This window comes from Microcebus murinus, chromosome 18 (genome assembly GCF_040939455.1).
Source record: "Microcebus murinus isolate Inina chromosome 18, M.murinus_Inina_mat1.0, whole genome shotgun sequence".
Classification (NCBI taxonomy): Eukaryota; Metazoa; Chordata; class Mammalia; order Primates; family Cheirogaleidae; genus Microcebus; species Microcebus murinus.
In genome coordinates, this window is record NC_134121.1 from 1,378,131 (window position 1) to 1,388,485 (window position 10,355).

Sequence of the window (10,355 nt, forward strand, 5' to 3'; positions counted from 1 at the left end):
AGGCTGAAGCTGGGACTTGGCCTCAAAGTGTCCCCTCGCATAGCCACCCCCTTCCCCTTCCTGCTCCTCTACTCCTGGTGCCCCTCCATCCAGGGGCCAGACCTTAAAGAGTCACCGCAAGAGAATCCTGGTCCCAAAGGAGCCTTCTGGGGGACCGGTGCTGAGAGAGGTTGTGGGCATGGCCCGCTGGGGCTCTGCCCGACCCAGGGCTGAGAGATGCCACCTCCCAGCTCTGGGTCCCTGCAGGAAGTGTTGGCAAGCACAGGGCCGGTCCTCCAAAGGCCCAGGTGCAGGGAGCCCAGGCCAAGCAGCCTGTGGAAGAAGCCACTTGCCGTGCCACCCCGGGAACAGGACTGCAGGCCCCGGCCCTTCCCACCTCCTCCTCCTCCTCCTCCGCCCCGCACCCCCCCCCCCGACATGGCACAGGGCTCAGAGACACCTCAGACTCTTGCTACCCAAAGTGCAAAGGGCATCAGTTGCTCCTCCAAACCCCCCGCCCAGCAGACCGCGTTGTCCAGCCAGCCCCCGGGCCTCCCTGGGGTGCCCAGCACAAAAGTGCAGACACCCACCGGACCCTCAGTCTCAGTTTTCGGAGGTTTTTGCCACTCTAAGGACCCGCAGGCCAGCTGGGCCTTCGGGCAGGACAGAGAGCCCCGGAATCCGACGTGGAGAGCTGCGTGTACGTCCGCATCAGGAGGCGGTCCCCACCTCCGCGGCTCTCCCCTTGCGGGGAGCGGCAGCCCAGCCGGCAGCCGCAGGGCCTCAGGGAAGACACCAGGCTGGGCCCCCGCGGCACAGCGGGGGCACGTCCCCCGCACTCACGCGACTTAGGGACGGCTGCTGGAGACTGCTGCGGCCACCCTGCTGCCGGGTTTCTGGAGGGCTTCCTGGAAGCAGCATCCACACCAAGCCCTTGGAAGGCCCAGGCGACGGAGGAGCCGGTCAGGCAGGGGCCGAGGACGGTGAGAGGCCGGGCGGGAAGGAGCGTGTCAGGCAGGGGCAGAGGACGGTGACCGGCCGGGCGGGGAGGAGCCGGTCAGGCGGGGGCCCAGGACAGTGACGGGCCTGGCCGGGGAGGAGTGCGTCAGGCAGGGGCAGAGGAGACGGGCTGGGTAAGGGTTAGGGTTACAGTTAGGGCACAATTCACAATCCCAAAGACGTGGAAGCGACCCGAGTGCCCATCCATCCAGGAGTGCATCAATAAAATGTGGCGCGTGGACACCACGGAGTGCCATTCGGCTGTGAGGAGCAGCGGTGAGAGGGCGCCTCTCGTGTTCTCCTGGCCAGAGCTGGAACCCGTTCCAGTAAGCCAAGTATCCCGAGAATGGACACACGAGCACCACGTGAGCGCGCTCACCAGCAAATTGGTACGAACGGATGGACGCCTAAGTGGACAGAGAGGAATCACCTTCATCGGGTGGGTGTCGGGCGGGTGGGGGGAGGGGAGGGGCATACACATCCATTAGGCATGGGGTGGGTGCGCACCGACTGGGGGATGGGCGCACTTGAAGCTCTGACCCGAGGGGGGAGGCTTGGAGAGGGCAAGGCACCCGACCTTAACATTGGTACCCCCACAATACGCTGGAACAACATGAGAGGTATATGAATAAGAACACAGGGGGGGCCGGGCGCGGTGGCTCACGCCTGTAATCCTAGCTCTCTGGGAGGCCGAGGCGGGCGGATTGCTCCAGGTCAGGAGTTCGAAACCAGCCTGAGCAAGAGCGAGACCCCGTCTCTACTAAAAATAGAAAGAAATTAATTGGCCAACTAATATATATAGAAAAACACAGCCGGGCGTGGTGGTGCATGCCTGTAGTCCCAACTACTCGGGAGGCTGAGGCAGCAGGATTGCTTGAGCCCGGAGATTGAGGTTGCTGTGAGCTAGGCTGACGCCATGGCACTCACTCTAGCCTGGGCAGCAAAACGAGACTCTGTCTCAAAAAAAAAAAAAAAAAGAACACAGGGGGGAGGGCGGCACGGGCAACACATGTCACCTGAATACTTGTACTCCCATCATCTGCTTGAAAAGAGAGAGAAAAGAAAATGCAATCCTAGAGGTAAGAGACACTTTTTAAAAATAATGAATCCGAAGAGAAAAGTAAAAGGAGGCCTGTGGAGCAGGTCTGGGTGTGACTCCGGATCCCCCAACATCAGGTGCCACCACCAAAGATTCCTGCGTGTAGCCCATAGAACCCCAAAAGCAACGGGACGAGTTCTGGTCACATACTCCCTCAAAATGACATCCTGGCCTTCTTCTGGAACTCCCTCCCCTCTCAGACTCTCAAGGTTTCCTCCAGCGTGTCGGTTCCCACAGAGCAGACCTTTGGTCTGAGACCTGACAGTCCAGATGCCACGCATGCTGCCGCGTGGCGGCGGTGTCGCGGCTTGGGACAAGAGGAGGCCCCACGGTGCGGGCTGGGGCGCCAGGCACCGCGCGGGCGCTGAGGGTGGGGGTGACCCCCACCCCGGGCCGCCGCCTCGCTCCCAGAAAGGGGACAGAACAAGAGGCAAGAAAAAAAAAAAAAAAGCAGCAGCCTGTGGCACCCGGTATTCCCAGGCGGTCTCCCATCCAAGTACTAACCAGGCCCGACCCTGCTTAGCTTCCGAGACCAGACGAGATCGGGGGCGTTCAGGGTGGTGTGGCCCTAGACCGCGGCGGAGGGCGCCCCTGCCCCGCTCGAGAAGCCGAGCCTCTCTGGGCTTCCCCGCCGCCGCCTCCCGCCCCAGGCCCCGCGCCGGGCCGGGCCGGGCCGGTTGAGTTCGCCGGCCGGGTCCCGCTGGCTCCCAGGGACGGGGGTGATGGGCGGGGCGGGGCGGGGCGGGGCGGGGTGGGGGGCTGTCTCTCTATACACACACACACACACTCACACTCACTCACACTCACACAAGATGCGCCTCCACGGCTGGACTCGCCAAGGTGGAGCCCTCCCAGCCCCCCTCGTCTCCTCGCCCGGCCTCCTTCACCTACCCGCTGCCCACCCCCAGCGCGTCGCTGCCGCTGACTGCGCACGCGCGGGACGCTCGCCCTTTGACCCCAGCCAGGGGCCGCCCTCCCCCACAACCCCTTTCAGCTGCGCCCCCCCCTCGCCCTGTGGGTGGGCTGCCGCCTATTCCCCCGGGCCAGGGCTGGGGCACAGCCAGTGTATGGGGCGTCTCTCTCTGGGGATGTGTCCCATGGGTGGGGTGGGGTGGCGTGGTTTGGGGGGCGCTGAAGAAATCAGTCCCCTCCATCTCCTACCTCTGGAAAACGCCCAAGCCCGTGGAGAACTGCCGGCACCGCTTCGTGGGGGCCGGGACCCTCCTCCGTGTCCTCCTGTGGCCCAGTCCAAGGGGCCTGGGCCTGGCCGGGGCTGCATTGGACCCCGACCACCCTGGCGTGTGGACTCGCTAAAAATCGGCCATTAGATATTGGATTCCAGCTTCCTGGAGGTCATTTCACTAATGAGTGCACCGGAAAGAGTTTCCTAATCCATCTGTGAGGGTGGCAACTGAAAGAGAATTTTAAAGCTGACAGAATAGGCGAGGGAAGGCATAGGAGATTTCCACACCCAGCAAGGAAGACTTTCCCGAAATGGAAGAAAGAAACGAGCAAACAGAGACACCGGTAGCCCGCCCGGAAAAGAGTCTGCCCCTGAGAGAAAGCACCCTGACCAGGTTCACCCGTGGGTGGGTGGCGAGCCAGCGGCATTCAGAAGAGCGAGGCCCGCAGTCTGTGCGGAAGACACCTGCGCTCGGGTGTGTGTGACGGCGGTGTGTGTGGCGGCGCGATTCACAAGCAGCTCTAGATGTTAAACCAAGGAGAAGCCAGGGAGTTCCCAACGCCCCAGGTGTCCTCAGCCCACGACTGGCTGCTGTGGGAATGCGAAGCCCGGCTCCTTGTCTCAGAGCGGGGTTCCCAGGAGGATCAGGCTGAAGCTGGGACTTGGCCTCAAAGTGTCCCCTCGCATGGCCACCCCCTTCCCCTTCCTGCTCCTCTACTCCTGGTGCCCCTCCATCCAGGGGCCAGACCTTAAAGAGTCACCGCAAGAGAATCCTGGTCCCAAAGGAGCATTCTGGGGGACCGGTGCTGAGAGAGGTTGTGGGCATGGCCCGCTGGGGCTCTGCCCGACCCAGGGCTGAGAGATGCCACCTCCCAGCTCTGGGTCCCTGCAGGAAGTGTTGGCAAGCACAGGGCCGGTCCTCCAAAGGCCCAGGTGCAGGGAGCCAAGGCCAAGCAGCCTGTGGAAGAAGCCACTTGCCGTGCCACCCCGGGAACAGGACTGCAGGCCCCGGCCCTTCCCACCTCCTCCTCCTCCTCCTCCTCCAACTCCCCCCCGCCCCACCCCCACAGGGCACAGGGCTCAGAGACACCTCAGACTCTTGCTACCCAAAGTGCAAAGGGCATCAGTTGCTCCTCCAACCCCCCCCCCCCGCCCAGCAGACCACGTTGTCCAGCCAGCCCCCGGGCCCCCCTGGGGTGCCCAGCACAAAAGTGCAGACACCCACCGGACCCTCAGTCTCAGTTTTCGGAGGTTTTTGCCACTCTAAGGACCCGCAGGCCAGCTGGGCCTTCGGGCAGGACAGAGAGCCCCGGAATCCGACGTGGAGAGCTGCGTGTACGTCCCCATCATGATGCGGTCCCCACCTCCGCGGCTCTCCCCTTGCGGGGAGCGGCAGCCCAGCCGGCAGCCGCAGGGCCTCAGGGAAGACACCAGGCTGGGCCCCCGCGGCACAGCTGGGGCACGTCCCCCGCACTCACGCGACTTAGGGACGGCTGCTGGAGACTGCTGCGGCCACCCTGCTGCCGGGTTTCTGGAGGGCTTCCTGGAAGCAGCATCCACACCAAGCCCTTGGAAGGCCCAGGCGACGGAGGAGCCGGTCAGGCAGGGGCCGAGGACGGTGAGAGGCCGGGCGGGAAGGAGCGTGTCAGGCAGGGGCAGAGGACGGTGACCGGCCGGGCGGGGAGGAGCCGGTCAGGCGGGGGCCCAGGACAGTGACGGGCCTGGCCGGGGAGGAGTGCGTCAGGCAGGGGCAGAGGAGACGGGCTGGGTAAGGGTTAGGGTTACAGTTAGGGCACAATTCACAATCCCAAAGACGTGGAAGCGACCCGAGTGCCCATCCATCCAGGAGTGCATCAATAAAATGTGGCGCGTGGACACCACGGAGTGCCATTCGGCTGTGAGGAGCAGCGGTGAGAGGGCGCCTCTCGTGTTCTCCTGGCCAGAGCTGGAACCCGTTCCAGTAAGCCAAGTATCCCGAGAATGGACACACGAGCACCACGTGAGCGCGCTCACCAGCAAATTGGTACGAACGGATGGACGCCTAAGTGGACAGAGAGGAATCACCTTCATCGGGTGGGTGTCGGGCGGGTGGGGGGAGGGGAGGGGCATACACATCCATTAGGCATGGGGTGGGTGCGCACCGACTGGGGGATGGGCGCACTTGAAGCTCTGACCCGAGGGGGGAGGCTTGGAGAGGGCAAGGCACCCGACCTTAACATTGGTACCCCCACAATACGCTGGAACAACATGAGAGGTATATGAATAAGAACACAGGGGGGGCCGGGCGCGGTGGCTCACGCCTGTAATCCTAGCTCTCTGGGAGGCCGAGGCGGGCGGATTGCTCCAGGTCAGGAGTTCGAAACCAGCCTGAGCAAGAGCGAGACCCCGTCTCTACTAAAAATAGAAAGAAATTAATTGGCCAACTAATATATATAGAAAAACACAGCCGGGCGTGGTGGTGCATGCCTGTAGTCCCAACTACTCGGGAGGCTGAGGCAGCAGGATTGCTTGAGCCCGGAGATTGAGGTTGCTGTGAGCTAGGCTGACGCCATGGCACTCACTCTAGCCTGGGCAGCAAAACGAGACTCTGTCTCAAAAAAAAAAAAAAAAAGAACACAGGGGGGAGGGCGGCACGGGCAACACATGTCACCTGAATACTTGTACTCCCATCATCTGCTTGAAAAGAGAGAGAAAAGAAAATGCAATCCTAGAGGTAAGAGACACTTTTTAAAAATAATGAATCCGAAGAGAAAAGTAAAAGGAGGCCTGTGGAGCAGGTCTGGGTGTGACTCCGGATCCCCCAACATCAGGTGCCACCACCAAAGATTCCTGCGTGTAGCCCATAGAACCCCAAAAGCAACGGGACGAGTTCTGGTCACATACTCCCTCAAAATGACATCCTGGCCTTCTTCTGGAACTCCCTCCCCTCTCAGACTCTCAAGGTTTCCTCCAGCGTGTCGGTTCCCACAGAGCAGACCTTTGGTCTGAGACCTGACAGTCCAGATGCCACGCATGCTGCCGCGTGGCGGCGGTGTCGCGGCTTGGGACAAGAGGAGGCCCCACGGTGCGGGCTGGGGCGCCAGGCACCGCGCGGGCGCTGAGGGTGGGGGTGACCCCCACCCCGGGCCGCCGCCTCGCTCCCAGAAAGGGGACAGAACAAGAGGCAAGAAAAAAAAAAAAAAAGCAGCAGCCTGTGGCACCCGGTATTCCCAGGCGGTCTCCCATCCAAGTACTAACCAGGCCCGACCCTGCTTAGCTTCCGAGACCAGACGAGATCGGGGGCGTTCAGGGTGGTGTGGCCCTAGACCGCGGCGGAGGGCGCCCCTGCCCCGCTCGAGAAGCCGAGCCTCTCTGGGCTTCCCCGCCGCCGCCTCCCGCCCCAGGCCCCGCGCCGGGCCGGGCCGGGCCGGTTGAGTTCGCCGGCCGGGTCCCGCTGGCTCCCAGGGACGGGGGTGATGGGCGGGGCGGGGCGGGGCGGGGCGGGGTGGGGGGCTGTCTCTCTATACACACACACACACACTCACACTCACTCACACTCACACAAGATGCGCCTCCACGGCTGGACTCGCCAAGGTGGAGCCCTCCCAGCCCCCCTCGTCTCCTCGCCCGGCCTCCTTCACCTACCCGCTGCCCACCCCCAGCGCGTCGCTGCCGCTGACTGCGCACGCGCGGGACGCTCGCCCTTTGACCCCAGCCAGGGGCCGCCCTCCCCCACAACCCCTTTCAGCTGCGCCCCCCCCTCGCCCTGTGGGTGGGCTGCCGCCTATTCCCCCGGGCCAGGGCTGGGGCACAGCCAGTGTATGGGGCGTCTCTCTCTGGGGATGTGTCCCATGGGTGGGGTGGGGTGGCGTGGTTTGGGGGGCGCTGAAGAAATCAGTCCCCTCCATCTCCTACCTCTGGAAAACGCCCAAGCCCGTGGAGAACTGCCGGCACCGCTTCGTGGGGGCCGGGACCCTCCTCCGTGTCCTCCTGTGGCCCAGTCCAAGGGGCCTGGGCCTGGCCGGGGCTGCATTGGACCCCGACCACCCTGGCGTGTGGACTCGCTAAAAATCGGCCATTAGATATTGGATTCCAGCTTCCTGGAGGTCATTTCACTAATGAGTGCACCGGAAAGAGTTTCCTAATCCATCTGTGAGGGTGGCAACTGAAAGAGAATTTTAAAGCTGACAGAATAGGCGAGGGAAGGCATAGGAGATTTCCACACCCAGCAAGGAAGACTTTCCCGAAATGGAAGAAAGAAACGAGCAAACAGAGACACCGGTAGCCCGCCCGGAAAAGAGTCTGCCCCTGAGAGAAAGCACCCTGACCAGGTTCACCCGTGGGTGGGTGGCGAGCCAGCGGCATTCAGAAGAGCGAGGCCCGCAGTCTGTGCGGAAGACACCTGCGCTCGGGTGTGTGTGGCGGCGGTGTGTGTGGCGGCGCGATTCACAAGCAGCTCTAGATGTTAAACCAAGGAGAAGCCAGGGAGTTCCCAACGCCCCAGGTGTCCTCAGCCCACGACTGGCTGCTGTGGGAATGCGAAGCCCGGCTCCTTGTCTCAGAGCGGGGTTCCCAGGAGGATCAGGCTGAAGCTGGGACTTGGCCTCAAAGTGTCCCCTCGCATGGCCACCCCCTTCCCCTTCCTGCTCCTCTACTCCTGGTGCCCCTCCATCCAGGGGCCAGACCTTAAAGAGTCACCGCAAGAGAATCCTGGTCCCAAAGGAGCATTCTGGGGGACCGGTGCTGAGAGAGGTTGTGGGCATGGCCCGCTGGGGCTCTGCCCGACCCAGGGCTGAGAGATGCCACCTCCCAGCTCTGGGTCCCTGCAGGAAGTGTTGGCAAGCACAGGGCCGGTCCTCCAAAGGCCCAGGTGCAGGGAGCCCAGGCCAAGCAGCCTGTGGAAGAAGCCACTTGCCGTGCCACCCCGGGAACAGGACTGCAGGCCCCGGCCCTTCCCACCTCCTCCTCCTCCTCCTCCGCCCCGCACCCCCCCCCCCCGACATGGCACAGGGCTCAGAGACACCTCAGACTCTTGCTACCCAAAGTGCAAAGGGCATCAGTTGCTCCTCCAAACCCCCCGCCCAGCAGACCGCGTTGTCCAGCCAGCCCCCGGGCCTCCCTGGGGTGCCCAGCACAAAAGTGCAGACACCCACCGGACCCTCAGTCTCAGTTTTCGGAGGTTTTTGCCACTCTAAGGACCCGCAGGCCAGCTGGGCCTTCGGGCAGGACAGAGAGCCCCGGAATCCGACGTGGAGAGCTGCGTGTACGTCCGCATCAGGAGGCGGTCCCCACCTCCGCGGCTCTCCCCTTGCGGGGAGCGGCAGCCCAGCCGGCAGCCGCAGGGCCTCAGGGAAGACACCAGGCTGGGCCCCCGCGGCACAGCGGGGGCACGTCCCCCGCACTCACGCGACTTAGGGACGGCTGCTGGAGACTGCTGCGGCCACCCTGCTGCCGGGTTTCTGGAGGGCTTCCTGGAAGCAGCATCCACACCAAGCCCTTGGAAGGCCCAGGCGACGGAGGAGCCGGTCAGGCAGGGGCCGAGGACGGTGAGAGGCCGGGCGGGAAGGAGCGTGTCAGGCAGGGGCAGAGGACGGTGACCGGCCGGGCGGGGAGGAGCCGGTCAGGCGGGGGCCCAGGACAGTGACGGGCCTGGCCGGGGAGGAGTGCGTCAGGCAGGGGCAGAGGAGACGGGCTGGGTAAGGGTTAGGGTTACAGTTAGGGCACAATTCACAATCCCAAAGACGTGGAAGCGACCCGAGTGCCCATCCATCCAGGAGTGCATCAATAAAATGTGGCGCGTGGACACCACGGAGTGCCATTCGGCTGTGAGGAGCAGCGGTGAGAGGGCGCCTCTCGTGTTCTCCTGGCCAGAGCTGGAACCCGTTCCAGTAAGCCAAGTATCCCGAGAATGGACACACGAGCACCACGTGAGCGCGCTCACCAGCAAATTGGTACGAACGGATGGACGCCTAAGTGGACAGAGAGGAATCACCTTCATCGGGTGGGTGTCGGGCGGGTGGGGGGAGGGGAGGGGCATACACATCCATTAGGCATGGGGTGGGTGCGCACCGACTGGGGGATGGGCGCACTTGAAGCTCTGACCCGAGGGGGGAGGCTTGGAGAGGGCAAGGCACCCGACCTTAACATTGGTACCCCCACAATACGCTGGAACAACATGAGAGGTATATGAATAAGAACACAGGGGGGGCCGGGCGCGGTGGCTCACGCCTGTAATCCTAGCTCTCTGGGAGGCCGAGGCGGGCGGATTGCTCCAGGTCAGGAGTTCGAAACCAGCCTGAGCAAGAGCGAGACCCCGTCTCTACTAAAAATAGAAAGAAATTAATTGGCCAACTAATATATATAGAAAAACACAGCCGGGCGTGGTGGTGCATGCCTGTAGTCCCAACTACTCGGGAGGCTGAGGCAGCAGGATTGCTTGAGCCCGGAGATTGAGGTTGCTGTGAGCTAGGCTGACGCCATGGCACTCACTCTAGCCTGGGCAGCAAAACGAGACTCTGTCTCAAAAAAAAAAAAAAAAAGAACACAGGGGGGAGGGCGGCACGGGCAACACATGTCACCTGAATACTTGTACTCCCATCATCTGCTTGAAAAGAGAGAGAAAAGAAAATGCAATCCTAGAGGTAAGAGACACTTTTTAAAAATAATGAATCCGAAGAGAAAAGTAAAAGGAGGCCTGTGGAGCAGGTCTGGGTGTGACTCCGGATCCCCCAACATCAGGTGCCACCACCAAAGATTCCTGCGTGTAGCCCATAGAACCCCAAAAGCAACGGGACGAGTTCTGGTCACATACTCCCTCAAAATGACATCCTGGCCTTCTTCTGGAACTCCCTCCCCTCTCAGACTCTCAAGGTTTCCTCCAGCGTGTCGGTTCCCACAGAGCAGACCTTTGGTCTGAGACCTGACAGTCCAGATGCCACGCATGCTGCCGCGTGGCGGCGGTGTCGCGGCTTGGGACAAGAGGAGGCCCCACGGTGCGGGCTGGGGCGCCAGGCACCGCGCGGGCGCTGAGGGTGGGGGTGACCCCCACCCCGGGCCGCCGCCTCGCTCCCAGAAAGGGGACAGAACAAGAGGCAAGAAAAAAAAAAAAAAAGCAGC

The 10,355-nt window shown here is 62.7% G+C and overlaps 2 non-coding genes across 2 annotated transcripts; both read right to left on the minus strand.

Moving 5' to 3' along the window:
- Positions 1-2,532: 2,532 nt before the first annotated feature.
- LOC142862002 (5S ribosomal RNA) lies at positions 2,533-2,651 on the minus strand. Its single transcript, XR_012913148.1, has one exon. It is a non-coding gene; the product is annotated as a 5S ribosomal RNA (ribosomal RNA).
- Positions 2,652-6,448: 3,797 nt separating this feature from the next.
- LOC142862003 (5S ribosomal RNA) lies at positions 6,449-6,567 on the minus strand. The gene has a single exon (XR_012913149.1). It is a non-coding gene; the product is annotated as a 5S ribosomal RNA (ribosomal RNA).
- Between the last annotated feature and the right edge of the window lie 3,788 nt (positions 6,568-10,355).